Source organism: Petromyzon marinus, chromosome 10 (assembly GCF_048934315.1).
Source record: "Petromyzon marinus isolate PM22_M1 ecotype Great Lakes invasive population chromosome 10, UKy_Petmar_22M1.pri1.0, whole genome shotgun sequence".
Lineage (NCBI taxonomy): Eukaryota > Metazoa > Chordata > Hyperoartia > Petromyzontiformes > Petromyzontidae > Petromyzon > Petromyzon marinus.
In genome coordinates, this window is record NC_133676.1 from 4,658,390 (window position 1) to 4,675,727 (window position 17,338).

At 51.4% G+C, this 17,338-nt stretch overlaps 1 long non-coding RNA gene across 1 annotated transcript; it reads right to left on the minus strand.

The window, feature by feature from the left end:
- Nucleotides 1-13,249: 13,249 nt before the first annotated feature.
- LOC142924213 (uncharacterized) lies at nucleotides 13,250-17,038 on the minus strand. The gene is made up of 2 exons (XR_012941391.1): nucleotides 16,592-17,038; nucleotides 13,250-15,892 (listed from the first exon to the last, which is right to left on the minus strand). It is a non-coding gene; the product is annotated as an uncharacterized LOC142924213 (long non-coding RNA).
- Nucleotides 17,039-17,338: the final 300 nt, after the last annotated feature.

Here is a 17,338-nt window from a genome sequence, read left to right on the forward strand (position 1 = left end):
GTCGCGTGTAAATGTGTCGCAGCCAAACACTTCGAAACGCGTGTTTCTGAACGTGGAGGGGAAAACCGGAGGACCCAGAGAAACATCGACGCGACCACGATGGAGAAGACGCAGACTCGAAATATACAGCAGGCGTCAGGATCGGACCATTACGACCTCCCGCATACCAAGCGATGGAGTTGACATCTCGCCACCGTGGAATCTTGCCGCGCTTGCGATGTTTGGCTAATCGATGAATGAATGACAGGTTGCCACGTGAGAGGAAACCGGGGGTTCCTGGAGAAGATTCGCAGACACGAGGGGAAAGCACTCTAAACGCTGCACGAATCGCTTCAATGATCCAATGTCGTATTGCCATCGGCCTTGCCACCTCGCAGGTGCGAAATGATACTTACCTATCAAGTAAAACTCATTGGCTGATTCGTGAAATATAGTTTCTCATGCACTGAGAAGTACTCAAAATGGAGTCTCAAGTCAGAGAAAGTAGTCCCCACGAATTTATTTTTGTAATTCTAATCGGATTACTGGTCACGGTTTGGGTAATATGGGCGAATTAAGCCACTCCTTCTGACCAACACTCCTGACAGCTCCACAGTGGGCACCAATTGGGATCCTGTTACTAATTGAGATCGGAATAGGACTTTCAATTTGGCGGGAAACTGCACATGATCGCACACCCGAGCACGACCAAATAATAACACGAACAATCACGAGTGTTCGCCTTTACAGGTGACAGGGCATCGACAACACCGTCTATTCTCAGATAACGCCACGTGTTGTTTTCATACCGCGAACCGGACATAATGAGATGGATGTATTAAGTAACACGTGTTTTCTTTTTTTTTATAACGCGGAAGCGAATTGGATCTAACGCGATCGAGTTAACGGAACCACGTCGCGCGAGTGGGAATAATCGGTCGTAACGGCTGCCTCGGCGTAGCATCGCACAAGGCGGGATGCTGCTGGATGCTTCTAGATGCTACCCACGCGTCTCAGTCTTTGTTCAGCATGCGTACGCATTTCGCGCGTGATCGCGGACTGTGCTTTACCCTACACTACATTTTATTTAATGTAACGCGATTTTTCCATACCGCCACGTTGTAGGAAGGACAGACATGTGTACGTTGCCCTCTAGTACCCAATCAGTGCGGCTAACATTCTGGTAGTCCTTGCAAATATGGCTGCGGCCGTTTGACAAAGAAGTCGCGGGACGTTTTTTGAAATCGCGTTGCGGGGCACGGGCCGTGCACCTCTTGCCGGGTAAGGCCACAACATCATCATCATCATCACCACCAGCAGCAGCAGCAACAACACGCGAGCCCAGCAGCGCTGCTGGGTCGCGGTGCAAATGATGACAGCCTGCAGCGGGCATTGCGTGGCTACTCGTCGACGGTTCTTCTCCTCGCCTCTCTGAGTCTTTCACTCGCTGTCTCTCTGCGAGCGAAGACTACGCAGCAGCAGCAGCGCGTTACAAGTTGAGGTTACAGTATTAACTGTTTTACAACAACTAAAACGATATATAATGAGCGCTTCTTGGGGTTTTTTTTTTCGTGTGAAGACTTCCTCGAGCAGATGTTTACCGTGAAATATGAAAGCGGAAACTCCCTCTTGGTTATTTTGTCTGGGCCGGGCGCCTAATTAGTGTGGCTGTTTGCATCTCAATCGAGGGCTCGGGTTGTAGGGTTGGGACGGCGGGGAGGAGGTGGGGTGGATCTGTCGGGGTGGCCCAGAGGCCCTCCACGATGGGGAAAGGGGAACCCATCCAAGTTTATTTTACGCTCCGGTGGCCGCTGCTCCGCTCCATCGGCAGCGAGATCCCTAAAAGCAGCGCCGCCTTCAAAGGAGCGGTGCGTGGAGGCACGGGGGGGGGGGTCGGGGGGGGTGCAGACGCCGGCATCAGGGTCCGAGGAAGCGGCGTGGCGGGACTGGACTGGGTCCAGAAAAAACATTCATCTTCCTGCTTACACGAGAGAGAAAAAAAAATATAAAACAAATCAAAAATGAAAGAAGCCTTTATTTTAGCCTGGGGTATATGTTTACTTATAAAGTAATGATAATACGGATGAAGATAATGGGCTTACACATCATCGTGAAGGAGTAGAGGTCACGTCACGTCGGTTTGTGTGCCACGGAGGTGATTTACTCCGCCGATATGAAATGTAATCAAATAAACAGACTGCCGTCTGTCCCTTTCTCTCTCTCTCTTCACATGAAAATATTGGTTAGGCCATGAGCCCCTTGAACTTCTGGACCAACGTTAAGCAGCAAGCATTTGTTTAAGCCTAACAGACTCTGGAGCGATTTAAACCTTCTGGGGTATCATAATCAAATAATATCGGTCCAGGAGGCCTACCTGTATGCTAGGTGATGGGGTTTACACGACATTGGGAAAGCGCGCGTGGGCCCACGGAAGGTAACCTCACGATTGCCAGTTCGAGTCTCGTGGTGAGAGCGGACCCCTGGCCTGTGGGGAGTGACCCCCCTCGTGACCCCCTCCCTGGGGTCACAGGGGGGGGTCACAGGGAGGGGCACCGCTGGCTGTGAGAGGTGTTACAGGTGGACAACTCGTAGGTATGATTTTCGTCAGATGGGGCACTGCTCACCAAGAAATATGACAGAAAAAAATATATACATTTACGTCCATAAAGCCGACGAACTTTTTTCATGTGCACGTTTCGTAAGGTGCTGTGGTTTGGGTACTTGAGGAGAAAGCTGTGCTAACCTCGCTACGTACACGTGGAGTTACGATTTATCCAGATTGGTCACCCGGAAAATACTTCCACACCACGTCGATTATAACCGTCTCACTATGGTCTGTGGCTTAACAAGTGAGGTGCGTGCTCCAGTCTACCAGCGAGCTTGTGAAATGTGTTCGAGAATAAATTAAGGCCCGTTCACAAGGGTGTCCTGGGTTAAATTCATAAGCTATATTGCTAAATCATAAGAGTAAAAAAAATCATTAATAGTTTAACACGTAGGCTTTTGCGACCGATATTATTTTCATAATAAAGGTTATTTTGGTTTAGTAAACCCAGTATTCAAATGTTTTGGGTTTATTCTCTAACAAACCGGTGTGCTGATGTAGTAATTAATTGGCACGATTTGTTTACGTGACAAACCTTACTAATTGGCTGTGTCGGGTGGTGGTGGGTTAACGACACACTTACATTCACGCGATCTAACCCAAAATAACCTTTATTATAAAATAATAAATAACCCAAATCCGAACGACGACCACAACAACAAAAACTAGAAACCAACGTGAAATTACACGTTCGACTCGGAATCAATAAGAATCAGAATCGGGTATGAACCCAAAACGTTAAAGTACAGTACTCACACATAGCAAGCCACGGTCTTCGATAAGCGGGTAAGGCGCGCACGGCCACGTAGGCATTGCAATAAGTGAGGAGGCGGACCCGGTGGCTTCCCAACGGGGACCAGGCAGGGACCCAACGGGACCCAGGCGGGGACCTGGCGACTCTCGCCGGGGAACTCGGTGACCTTTCGGCTGCCACGACAGAATGTGGAGGCGGGCGGGGCCCACTTCGCTCAGAGCGGCCGGGAAGAGAGCCACCGTGCGATTGACCGCGATGATAAATCTGGTTGCGTGACTTAACCAGCCACCAAACAAGTGCCCCCTCCCTCGCCTTGGCTCGGCTTGCGAGGGGGGTAGAGGGGCCGCTCGGACTGAGCTCGGCGAAAGGAATTGAGTTTCTTTGGAGCCCCGGATGCGCTTCCTGAGTCACTCCCGAGCCGTTCCACAGAGGCTTAAGCCCACTCGAGCCGTTTCTGTAATCTAACCAACAACAAAAAAAAAACTCAACATTCTTGTCAACAACACCGCCTTGAAAGAAGAAAATATCTAATTAGCGACGTTCCAGGGAATGGCACTTCTTCATCGCATATGGTTTATGAGCTATGGTTTATGTGCAATGAAGTGAGGGTCATTTCCCAAAACGTCGCCTTTTATATATATATCTGTTATTTTAAGGTCACAGTGTTGTTGACGAATATGCTGAATGTGTTGTTGTAAATTGTGCTTGTGCACCAATGCCAAGGCAGCACCAAATACAGAGACTCCTCCACATACGAACATTCGACTTACGAACTTTAAGAGATACGAACAAACCTATCCGTATGTCCAGTTGCCGGTTCGGACTGAGAGCCGTATGTTTAACTGCCGCGCAATAGATGGCGGTGGTGACATCTGCATCTGCAAGAACATGAAGAACCAGTGGCATCTACATCTACAGGAGATTATACAACTTGTAAAGCAATTCCCCATTTTTAGTGTCTATGTTGCACAACATGTTTGGAATCAACAGGAGTAAATTTGGACTTACGAACAAATCGACTTACGAAGAGACCTCTGGAACCTAATTCGTTCGTAAGTAGGGAAGTCCTTGTAATTTGCTTATTTCCTGTAAACGATGAGACACTCAGCAGGCAGGAACGTCAGGTGAGGCCGCTACATACAAAAAACCCAACAGCAGTAATAATAGTTATAATGCATGCTTTTACAGACAGCAAGAGGTGCTACCGTGACTACAACCTCGGTCCTCTCAGCGTGCCATGCTCGCCACATGCGCTCGCCATAGTGTGTGTTGTGTATTGTATGTATGTTGAACTTCTTACGCACCGGACGTAGCCACCGTGCTCCAAGGAGGTTCTGGGAAGGACAATAAACTAAACACAAAAATAAGTTCTAAAGAAATTAGTTTTGAATCTAGTTTTAACAGTGCGTAGCTCCAGTGACTTCCTAAGTTCAGAAGAGCGTTCCAGACGGCCGCAGAAGCGCATCTGAAAACGCGCGATGCGGTGACCACCGTCTTTGTTCGATGGCCAGCAGCCAAAAGCCGCTTCTGCTATGAGGATGAGCGGAGTTCGCGTGATGATGGTGTATGCTGCTTGACGAGACCAGCGAGGTTTTGTGGTTCACCTGTGGCAAGCGCTTTGTGTTGTAATGAGAGCGACACCACTTCGTGTTGGACCACTCGGGCTCAGCATCGTGGCCGGATATATATATTTTATATATAGTGCGAGGTCACGCGCGTTATAAACGCCAAAAGTAAAGACTTTGTTTCTGATGCACCGATTTCAAACCACTCGACGACACCCGTTAGACCCCGTTTCCGTGGGACAGATAAAGTGAGTTGACTCCAGTTGGCTGCCCCATATGGAAATTAGGGGTATGAGTGCATCTCAACTAAATCTAAACTATCTTTTTTTATTTTGCCAGGTAAGGATCACTGAGCTATATTGTTATTGTTCAGAAGCGACCTGACCACAATTGATAGCTCACCGAGGTGGCTTATCACGTGGGAATTTTTAGCAGCCAAATAGTCTAAACGCGTGGCGATGTTGATTCTAAGCGTGAAGGTAAAAATCGGAGGACCCGGAAAAAATCCACTACGACCACGGGGAGAGAGAGACACGCAAACGCCAAATATACATCAGGCATACAAGCTCGGGATCCGAACCCACGACCTCCTGAATACCAGGCGAGGTAGTTAACATCTCGCCACCGCGGCGCCAGAATATGATGCCATAAATTCGAGAGAGAGAAAAAAACTTCAAAATGAGGGGAGGGGGGGGATGAATCCACAACGCCCTGCTGTGTCACCGTGGGAATGGGTGCTGTTGTTATTTCACGACTGAACATCACTCGAGACGCGAGAGTCAGGCACGTGAAAAGCCATCCTGCCAAGATGTGTAAGGCTTTTTAAGTTCTTTTCCGTTTTATTTTTCTTGATAAAAAAAAAATACTAGACAGAGTAATACCCCGCTTTACGTCGGGGAGAAGTTCCTGAAAGGTGCCACGACGCATATCGAAACGACGCGAATCACAGCAACTTTATGTCCAAATCGTACGCAAATAATATATTGTACACTGCGATACGGCACATTTATTTATCCGCTACGCAAAGAAGTTCGTGTGTACAGGGTAGTAGGTGGAGGCGAAGGCTGAGAGGCGACGGATAACGAGGGCAATGAGGGATAATGCTGCCAGCGACGTGAGTGTGAGGGTTGCGGCGACGCAAATCAGAGATTTGGTATTATTAAAGTGACGAGGCATTTGCGTTACGACGTAAAATGGGGGGAAGACGCGAGTCGGGGGATACGACTTTACCCATGTTTACAATCTTACACGTGATGCGTTTGCAAGTCGATGGAAAATATTGAATGATTCACCATCACAGCTCTCTCGGTGAATCGTCAGGATTCAGAATCACGATTCGGGATAATAAATGTTTGCCTAATTTTCGCCCGTTCGTTTGCGTCGTCTCTCAACGTTTCCGCAAGGGGTTTTTTTTTTGCTTTATACGATGTCTCTCTCTTTTATTTTTCCTCGTTCAACTCCACGAGCCACCTTTCACAAATCGTGCACCAATCGACTGCCACTCTCACGACGCGCGATCGTATAAGAAGAATCGCGCAAGTCGTCGACGAAGCGACACATCCGTACGTGACAAGCGAACAATAAATCCACGTGAAATGCACACCACTACGACTACCAGCGACGACGACGACAACAACAACAGTACCAGCAACAATGCCACGTGAGCCACGGTGCTCGCGTGCGGCTGTTCACGGTCACGGTGGCACTTTCTAAGCGCGTGGTGTTTTTTTGTTTTACCCAGCGCAACGGGAATACAGACGGGGGGGGGGCGGGGGTTGGGGGGGGCCCATTGTGAAATTAAAAACAGCCTCTTCTGACTTTGAGTCTCGCAATGCGTGGGAGCCGCTCCTACCCTTCGTTCTTCCTGACGCGGCACACTCAGAAACCCGAGGCCGCTGTTTTTGACCGCGGTTTTGGGGGGGTTTGTGTCCATGGTGATGGTTGTCGACGAGAAAAAAAAAATCCACGGCTTTTGGCTGTGCCGTGGTTTGTGGATTGGTTGCGGTTACGTTTGCTTCCCCGCCGCCGCCGCCACCACCACCCACCCACCCACCACCACCTCCCCCTGAACAATAGACAAAGATCCCCCGTATAGCCTGAGACTGTTGGGGCAAGTGGTGTTAGCGAGCATCTATGGAGGCGGGCGCACAGGCACACAGAGGGGGTTGAGGTGGCCAGCACCACGTCCGGCCACTCAACCCAAAATAAAGATCCCCCGTATCGCCTTGACAGACTGTTGGGGCAAGTGCTGTTAGCGAGCACCTATGAAGGCCGGCACAGCACACGAGGGGGTGGGTGGCCAGCACCACGCCCGACCGCCTTTGTCTCCCCAGTGGCGATGTTTACACACCGCACCAGGTACTCATTGAGGCTGAGTCGACCTAGGGCCGGTTCAGATAATCGTCACTGGTGTTGGCCGTGAGCGGGAATCGAACTCGGGTCGCCGGGTTCGTAGCGCAGCGTAGCGCTCACCGCTCCACCACCGCTCCCCAAACCATGCACACCGCACACAAGAAATGTCGGCACATTTTTTTTTTATTTTCGCGAATGTAAATGTGGAGATGAGTATCCGGGTGAAGAATTCATAGCAAAATAAAAATAAACACACACCTGTTAAACGACAATAACAACGCAGATGAAAGAGGACATGATTTATATCTGCACGGCCATCTCTCGACTTCACGATTACCGCCCCCTAAGTGTGAATGTTAAGCGCCCGCACTCTCTCATTGTTATTGTGTGAGACCTTGTTAGGTGAACGTGTTGATAGCAATTGAATCTCCAGGCTTTTTAGTAACGTCGATTTTAACGTGAACGGTTTTTTTTATTCTTTTCCAAGGCATATAAAAGGGTGTGGGGGGAGGGGGTGTGTGGTTACTTGAACGTCGTTCCATCTCCATCTCACTCCCACTCATCACGGCCACACCCACGCATCTTCCCGCAACCACCCAGCCCCGTGGTGTCACTGCGAGGCTGGTCAATTTGGGCCGAATAAAAGCAGCTGGGGGATGGCGGTGGTCGTGGTGGTGGGGTTCAGAATATGATGGCACAAATTTGACGGGAAACAACTCAAAATAAGGGTGGGGGGGGGGGGTCCTCCTGACAACTGACTCCCTCCCCGTGCTTCTTGGTGGCACCGAAGACAGATTCCGCGAAGTTCGCTCCCCGAAATCCACACCCCCCCCCCCCAACCTGTTTACCACGTAGCAGGTTTTCCCGTCCAATATTATTAATAATAAAGGTAGTTTTTTTGGGTTAGATCGCGTAAGTATAAATGTGTCGTAACCCTCCACCACCCGACACAGCCGGTAAGGTTTGTCACGTAAACAACGCGCCAGTTAGCTACGACTTCAACCCACAGGTGTGTTGGAGGGTAAATCCGCACCGTTTACAATTTTGAGTACGACGTTTCGCTGGTAATCGCATCCAGCGCCATCGGGCGATTTGCCAGAATAGTGAGGCCATCCGTCTGCTTCCGCCAGGGTAGAAGAGCAGTTTCGCTGCATTGCAAACTACAAGTTGGCGTGCACTAAAAAAATAAATCTGCCGCCACTTCTGGCCGGGGTCGACCGTCAGCGCTGCCCCTCGCCTCTTGTAAAGCTGCCATGCATCGAAGCGCCCGACGTTTTGCGTGACATTTTGACGCGAGTGTAAACCGTGGACCTTTGGTGCGGATTGCGCGGTTGGATACTGCCGCCGTTGGCAGTGGTGCACGAGGACAATTAACAACGACAACAACAACGACGACAACAACAACACATTCGTCAATAACTCTGCGGAATTATAACGTCCTTTGTGGCCTCGCCAAATTGCGGTGGAGGAGGACCATTGCCCGAAACGTCGCCTATCATATTCATTTTTTTAAAAGGCCCTGCTAGGCGACACTCGGTCAGGTGTTGTTGTTGTTGTTGGCTTTTTGTGTTTTTTTCCCCGTGAGAATATTTGTCTGGAGGCAGTGTCGCGATTCCCTTTATTTTCATGGTTCCGCTGGCAAAGATCCAAGAGAGCCTTCAGCACAATTACGCGATCGTTTACATTGCAGTCACGACGCCGAGACGAGCCAAAAACACTCTCTCTCTCACTCACTCACGTCGTTCCATTAATCAAAGCCCGTGCGTTGTGGTAAATATTAAATCTGACTCGTGCCGAACGCTTCCCTTCAGCCTTCGACAACGCGTTATCATCGCCAGGCCAACATCTAACGGACGTTCCACGTGGGACCGACAAGGACCATAATCAATTTGGCTTTTCAAATCCTCCCTCTTCTCTGCGTTTTGTCAATGCTCTTGGACAGATATTTATTTTGTCTCCTCCTTCCTCCTCCCCCTCCTCTCCAGCTGTCTTCATCGTCTGCGTATCGTCTCCTCCACCTCTTCTCCTGCTGTCTTCATCGTCTACGTATCGTCTCCTCCACCTCTTCTCCAGCTGTCTTCTTCGTCTACGTATCGTCTCCTCCACCTCTTCTACAGCTGTCTTCATCGTCTACGTATCGTCTCCTCCACCTCTTCTCCTGCTGTCTTCATCGTCTACGTATCGTCTCCTCCACCTCTTCTCCAGCTGTCTACATCGTCTACGTATCGTCTCCTCCACCTCTTCTCCTGCTGTCTTCATCGTCTACGTATCGTCTCCTCCACCTCTTCTCCAGCTGTCTTCATCGTCTACGTATCGTCTACTCCACCTCTTCTCCGGCTGTCTACATCGTCTACGTATTGTCTCCTCCACCTCTTCTCCAGCTGTCTTCATCGTCTACGTATCGTCTCCTCCACCTCTTCCACAGCTGTCTACATCGTCTACGTATCGTCTCCTCCACCTCTTCTCCTGCTGTCTTCATCGTCTACGTATCGTCTCCTCCACCTCTTCTCCAGCTGTCTACATCGTCTACGTATCGTCTCCTCCACCTCTTCTACAGCTGTCTTCATCGTCTACGTATCGTCTCCTCCACCTCTTCTCCTGCTGTCTTCATCGTCTACGTATCGTCTCCTCCACCTCTTCTCCGGCTGTCTACATCGTCTACGTATCGTCTTCTGTCCCACTCTGGCTCCGTGACATCTGTTGGTAATTGGCTCGGCGCAGCCCCCCACCCCCCATGCCCTCCCCCCCTCCCCGGAGGGTGCGGGGTGTGGGAGCGTCGAAATGTGCGCGTGGAGGCCACCCCCTCGGCTCTTCACACACGGCGTGGGGGATTCCCTGCCGACGAAAATGAGGGCGGCAAGGGTGGCGAGGATGAACTCGCGGTTTACGAGGCACCGCCGCTCACGGGCCACCTGAGCCGGCAAGACGAGGGCGCACACACCGCTCCGTGTAGCGCGGCTCGTGGTAGTTTGTAAAAATACAGAAAATCTCGCCCATCGTAGCTGCGGGGAGATTGAAGTTCAATCGGTCCGCAACCTGCGACCCTTTTAAGGACTACTTCGTGACGTTCTTTATTGAGGATCACCGTCTCGTATTGACCACGCGCATTGCCCCTATTGAAATATTGAGTTTTTATTTTTTAAATTTTTTACCGCATGCTAAATGAATGGCTCTGCTTCTCCTTTTGGTTACAGACCCCCTACCCTGCCTTTAAATGAACAGTGAAGTTCAACCTCCATAAACTCCGCCTCCTTCATCGTTATGCCACGCCCCCTTTCGTTAAACCAGCCCCCTTATCGACTAAACTCCACCACCTTCTTAACCACTTCTTGACTAGGCTCCACCCCCTTCTTGATCACGCTCCACTCCCTCATTGACGAAGCTTCACCTCCTTCCCATTTCGGCTCTGCGCCTTTCCTTTGTAGGCTCCGCCCCTACTCTCATTAGGCTCCGCTCCTTTCTATTTATGTCCCGCCCCTTCCCCTCCACCCCCCGGACATGGGTTTGGGCTGATTTGGGTAGTGGCGGGGGTTGTGGATGGGGGAGTGTGAGTAGGGGGAGTGGTGGGGTTGTGAATGGGGGAGTGTGAGTAGGGGGAGTGGTGGGGGGTTGTGGATGGGGGAGTGTGAGTAGGGGAGTGGTGGGGGGTTGTGAATGGGGGAGTGTGAGTAGGGGAGTGGTGGGGGTTGTGGATGGGGGAGTGTGAGTAGGGGAGTGGTGGGGGGTTGTGAATGGGGGAGTGTGAGTAGGGGGAGTGGTGGGGGGTTGTGGATGGGGGAGTGTGAGTAGGGGAGTGGTGGGGGGTTGTGAATGGGGGAGTGTGAGTAGGGGAGTGGTGGGGGTTGTGGATGGGGGAGTGTGAGTAGGGGAGTGGTGGGGGGTTGTGAATGGGGGAGTGTGAGTAGGGGGAGTGGTGGGGGTTGTGAATGGGGGAGTGTGAGTAGGGGGAGTGGTGGGGGTTGTGAATGGGGGAGTGTGAGCAGGGGAGTGGTGGGGGTTGTGAATGGGGGAGTGTGAGTAGGGGGAGTGGTGGGGGTTGTGGATGGGGGAGTGTGAGTAGGGGAGTGGTGGGGGTTGTGGATGGGGGAGTGTGAGTAGGGGGAGTGGTGTGGGTTGTGAATGGGGGAGTGTGAGTAGGGGAGTGGTGTGGGTTGTGGATGGGGGAGTGTGAGTAGGGGGTGTGGTGGGGGTTGTGGATGAGGGAGTGTGAGTAGGGGGAGTGGCGGGGGTTGTGGATGGGGGAGTGTGAGTAGGGGAGTGGTGGGGGGTTGTGAATGGGGGAGTGTGAGTAGGGGGAGTGGTGTGGGTTGTGGATGGGGGAGTGTGAGTAGGGGAGTGGTGGGGGGTTGTGGATGGGGGAGTGTGAGTAGGGGAGTGGTGGGGGGTTGTGGATGGGGGAGTGTGAGTAGGGGGAGTGGTGTGGGTTGTGGATGGGGGAGTGTGAGTAGGGGGAGTGGTGTGGGTTGTGGATGGGGGAGTGTGAGTAGGGGGAGTGGTGTGGGTTGTGGATGGGGGAGTGTGAGTAGGGGGAGTGGTGTGGGTTGTGGATGGGGGAGTGTGAGTAGGGGGAGTGGTGTGGGTTGTGGATGGGTGAGTGTGAGTAGGGGGAGTGGTGGGGGGTTGTGGATGGGGGAGTGTGAGTAGGGGGAGTGGTGTGGGTTGTGGATGGGGGAGTGTGAGTAGGGGAGTGGTGGGGGGTTGTGGATGGGGGAGTGTGAGTAGGGGAGTGGTGGGGGGTTGTGGATGGGGGAGTGTGAGTAGGGGGAGTGGTGTGGGTTGTGGATGGGGGAGTGTGAGTAGGGGGAGTGGTGGGGGGTTGTGGATGGGGGAGTGTGAGTAGGGGAGTGGTGGGGGGTTGTGGATGGGGGAGTGTGAGTAGGGGAGTGGTGGGGGGTTGTGGATGGGGGAGTGTGAGTAGGGGGAGTGGTGTGGGTTGTGGATGGGGGAGTGTGAGTAGGGGGAGTGGTGGGGGGTTGTGGATGGGGGAGTGTGAGTAGGGGGAGTGGTGGGGGGTTGTGAATGGGGGAGTGTGAGTAGGGGAGTGGTGGGGGGTTGTGGATGGGGGAGTGTGAGTAGGGGGAGTAGTGGGGTTGTGGATGGGGGAGTGTAAGGGGGAGTGGTGGGGGTTGTGGATGGGGGAGTGTGAGTAGGGGGAGTGGTGGGGTTGTGGATGGGGGAGTGTGAGTAGGGGAGTGGTGGGGGTTGTGGATGAGGGAGTGTAAGGGGGAGTGGTGGGGGTTGTGGATGGGGGAGTGTGAGTAGGGGAGTGGTGGGGGTTGTGGATGGGGGAGTGTGAGTAGGGGGAGTGGTGGGTGGGGGCAGTAGGGGAAGGGGTTGGGCGACTTCACGACGATGAGCAAAGTCCCCCTTAGTGCAGCGATAAAATAATATGTATTAAATATATTTATGATGCGAGTTTTGAATATAAATGAATGAAGAATAAACCACGCGTTCTATATCCCTCCAGGCGAGATGGCATTCCTATTTACATACCAAACGGATGTCACGTGCCCTATCTGTGCCTGTATCTGTGGTGTGTGTGTGTGCCACGTGTGGATGCATTCCCATCCCACTTGACACCTCACGCACGTCACGATCCGTAACGAGACGCAGCCAGGTGGAGTACGAACCGCACGTCGTGCCCACGGCACCGGATTTCGTTTTTTTTTCTTATTCAAATGTCTCCTCTTGGTTTTCCACAATTGTATCTCACCTGTGCCATCAATGTCACGTCACGAGATGAAGGATCCATCCAGAACTCTGGCAAAAGCAGTGCCAATACACCCCCAGGTTATGGAGGTGCCCGCGGAAGCGAACATGACGGAACTACTTCTGAGATCTCTTCAGGCCACATCTGATCCATACAGTAGGGGGCAGCACTTCCACCGCCATCACCCTGCTGCATAGAGAAATGCTCTCGTCATATGACGGTCAAACCGATATTTTTCATTTCGCAGAGTTGTCATTTAGCCAAAGTAATTGCAGAATCGAATGTAGTGATAGTTCTTTTTTTATTGGTTTTATGCATGCCAGTAAAACATATTTTACGATCTCAAATTTAAGTGCAGAAACGAATTGTGTGCAGTCATTGGTGTCCGCTCTGATACCTTAAACTCGCTAAAATTGAGAACCCGATTAAATCACATCGCACATCTCTATGTAAGTCTATGGGTCTCTATCTTAGTATGTGGGTCTCCATGTAAGTGCTGTATATTGGTCTCGATGTGATTTATGGGTCTCTGAGTCTATGGGTCTCTATGCGAGCATATGGGCCTCTTTTTGAGTCTATGGGTCTCCATGTGAGTCTATGGGTCTCTATGTGAGTCTATGGGTCTCTATGTGAGTCTACGGGTCTCTATGTGAGTCTACTGGTCTCTATGTGAGTCTACGGGTATCTTTGCAAGTCTACGAGTCTTTATGTGTGTGTGTATGGTTCTCTGTGTGAGTCTATTGGTCACTATGTAAACCACCAGGTGACTGGCCTGGGATCATCGCCTCACGACACTTTTTGGAACCCTGTTTAGTCACAGGTGGCTGATACCTGGATTGGAACCCGGTTTTTGAAGGGTGGCCGCTCAGCGCTCTGACCTCCGAGTGGGAAGTGAGGCGCTACACAAGGAAGGGCATAACTGGTTCCACGGGGTCCAGAGCTTCACTCGAGGGTTATGATTACGTAATCGTGAAGATAAATAATTAAATATAACTGATCATCATCGAAACGACCAACAGAATCGACTGTTATAGTCTCACTTCACAAATCCGCACAATTAAACGTATTGTATCAGTACTCTTTGGTTCTCTCGGTAAAGTCACGTGGGTATAAAATAAAATAAATCACGACGTTTCGGGCGCAACACAAGCGTCCGTCATCAGCTGGAACAACCACAGCAAGAAACAATTGCTGAAGTGGGCAAAAGGGGGGCTGCTTGTAACAAGAGGCTATATAGGTAAGAGAGGGGGGCAGGGAGGAGAGATAGAGAGGGTGGGAATGTGGGGTAGGGGGAGTGGAGAAGTGCAAGCTCCAACACCGAGTGTGTTGCGCCCGAAACGTCGTGATTTAATTTATTTATTTTATACCTACGTGACTTTACCGAAAGAACCAAAGAGTATGGATCCCTGCAGTCACGAAAACTTCAAATCTACATTGTATCAGTGTAAACACAACATGTGTGAGATCAACAAAATGTTTACCGTACGCCGAGTTTAAAACAAACTGCTTTTGTTTTCATTCTTCAGTGGGCGTCGCGACCCCGAGAAGCTGTGCGGGATGGAGGCACTCATAGATCACTCACAGTTCCCATCGTGACCCTGGGCAGATACTCAGAGCGAGGCCAGATAACATGTGCTCCCTTCGCCAACCCGCATTGGACCAGCGTGGTGAAGTATGGTCAAACAACCCAAAATTAACGGCGCGAGTAACTTAAAAGTGTTTTCTCATTTGTAAATGCCATTACACTGCACGCTATAGGCAAACCTTAGGCTTAACCCTAGCGCGCAAATGATCTCAACGCATCTGTGATGAAAGACCATTGGTTCAGAACAACAATACTGTGATCAGCCATGATATCGCCACTACTGGATGAAGGTTTCCGCCAAGTAAGTCACCACGTCTCACGGTCTCGCGATATCAACAATCTTAGGTAGGTCCTCCTCGAACCCACGACCGCCCGCCCTCCAGTGTTTCCCTGCCGCACAACGACAAAAGCAACAACAACAAGAACAACAACGACAACAACAACAACAACGAAGGCACACACGCGTCTCAAGCTACTCGGGCATTGCTCTGACATCGTGGCGATGTTTTTGGGGCGTGGGGCACGGGGCGCTGTTTTTTTTTCTCTCTCTCCTTGCGTACTTCCTCGTGCGAAATTGGCTTCAATAAAATGTTGATGCTGGGCGCGTTCTATCAACGCGGTGGTTATTATTATTTAAAATAGACGAACATTCTGCACGCGCCGCGATAACGATTGGAAATTTTCTGAAAGATGCTGTCGGACCCACAACGCTTCTTCCACGAACTCCGGTCGCGTCAGACAACTTCCCACGGTGAAGCATTTTCGTGTTTTACAACAAATACATCCTCAGGTTCAGTTTGGACTTCATTGCAGCGGATTGATGGCCGAGTCAAATGGGTAACAGCGATAGACAGGGAGATGTCCACGGTGGCGGGCCATGCGGACACGTGGCCGTCTAGCCCCAGGCGTCATCCCGACCCTGTATGTATGCTGAACTTTTTTCGCACCATACGTAGCCAACCGCGCTCATCGAAGGAGGTGCGGGAGAAGGAGAACAAAACTAAACACACAAATGAGTTCCCTAACCCCGACGTGCACTTGCCAAACCAGACCTAGCTGCGGACAACGAGTCCACCAGCCCCGATCACTCGCCCTACCCCTAGCCCTAACCGCAAGTTCTGGCTCCTACCCCACTCTGGTAGTGAACGCATCCCTAACGGGTACAGGAGGAAGGCAACGCGCTGCCAAAACGGCGCGGCGGTCTGCGTCGTGCGCTCCCGGGTGACCGCGCGGAGTCGCTCGTGTTCCCGGCGAGTCCGGGCAAGCGCGGACCCCAGGGGCTCCCCAGCCTCTCCCTCTCTCTCTCTCTCCGCCGTGCAGAGGCCGCGCGCGATCCACCGTTCTGTGACACCAAAAGTAGAAAAAAAATCACAGATTTGGTAATCTGGAGAAAGGAAGCACATTGTCACGGGGGCACAGCGTGCGTGTCGGTCACACACGGATCTTATATCCTCTCCGGGATGTTGCACCGCGTGTCGTTTGGAACGATGTCCGACGTTTTGCTCCACGTGCTAGGAGCTTCTTCGGGAACTGAATAGAGCTTCTTCAACAGGACAAACACATCAGAGAGCCATGCAGCACAGCCTAAAAAACACCCATCACGTGGTACTGCATTGCTCGCCATATCGTTTTAGCTCTCACCGCACCTAACAACACTCGCCAACCAGACATTAGTCTTACCCCTAACGAACTTAACAGCTCCTAGCACGAACTCTCCTGCTAACCCTAGCCAGACTGGTCCACCAGACACCAGCCCTACCCATAAGGCCAATAAACAAACCAACCAACCAGGTCCCTAACCACACTTACCGGACAATAACTCGACCCTTATCTATTACCACACTTACCAACCACAAATTAACCGTAATTCCTTACCACGCGAGCTAATCATTTCATAGCGCAAGCCTTTCCCCTAACCCTGTCCAAACTAGCCAGAGCCAATAACTCTTACACTTACTCTGGCATTAACCTTAACCCTAGCCCCCCACCCCCGCCCGCCTCTAGAAACGTTCCAAGCAAGCATCCTTGGTTCGCGTTTCACCTTTGGAGAGTTCCCGGTCACATCGCCAGGCCCTTGTGTTTACCAGCTCGCAGCCGGCCCTACTCATCGAAGGGATGACGCGCTGATGACACAGGCGCACGATGTCCTCGTGTGCAGACGCGCGCTTTACGCGTTGCATTTCACGCGGTTCGTAAATCTCAGAACTCCACACACTACACGCACACACACAAGCGTATTGCACAAAGTGAACCCTCTGCTAATCGTGGTGACTCAAAACAGGCGGGTTAGATGCTACGCCAAGCTTCTGGCGCAGATCAGTGTTACTCTAACCGTGAATTAATGTTGGCTATTTATAGGCTGTGCCATGAGAAAGAAAGAAAGAAAAACACAGACCCCGGGCAGTTACTTCGAAACCGCATTACTCCGGCTGAATGATAACTGGCGTGCGCCTCTCTCTCTCTCTTTCTCTCGCTGGCTTTTGCGAGCCACATGTGGGCAAAGACTGAAAATCTCCCCCCCCCCCATCACTCCCCCAACTCCTCCCCAACTCCTACAACCTCCCCCTCGTCCAACCTACGGGAGTAATAGTTTCAAGTTGTGACATGCTCATTGTGAACATTTACACAGCCCCCCCCCCACCACTGACTAATGCCGTCTCGCGTCTCCCCCACCCCACCCCTGTCAATTGCCACGTGACTGAAATGAGATGCCACGCGTGAGTTATCATCATTGTTACGGGTGCGCATCGCGACAGATCCTCGGAAGCTTCGCGAGGTTTTTTGAGCC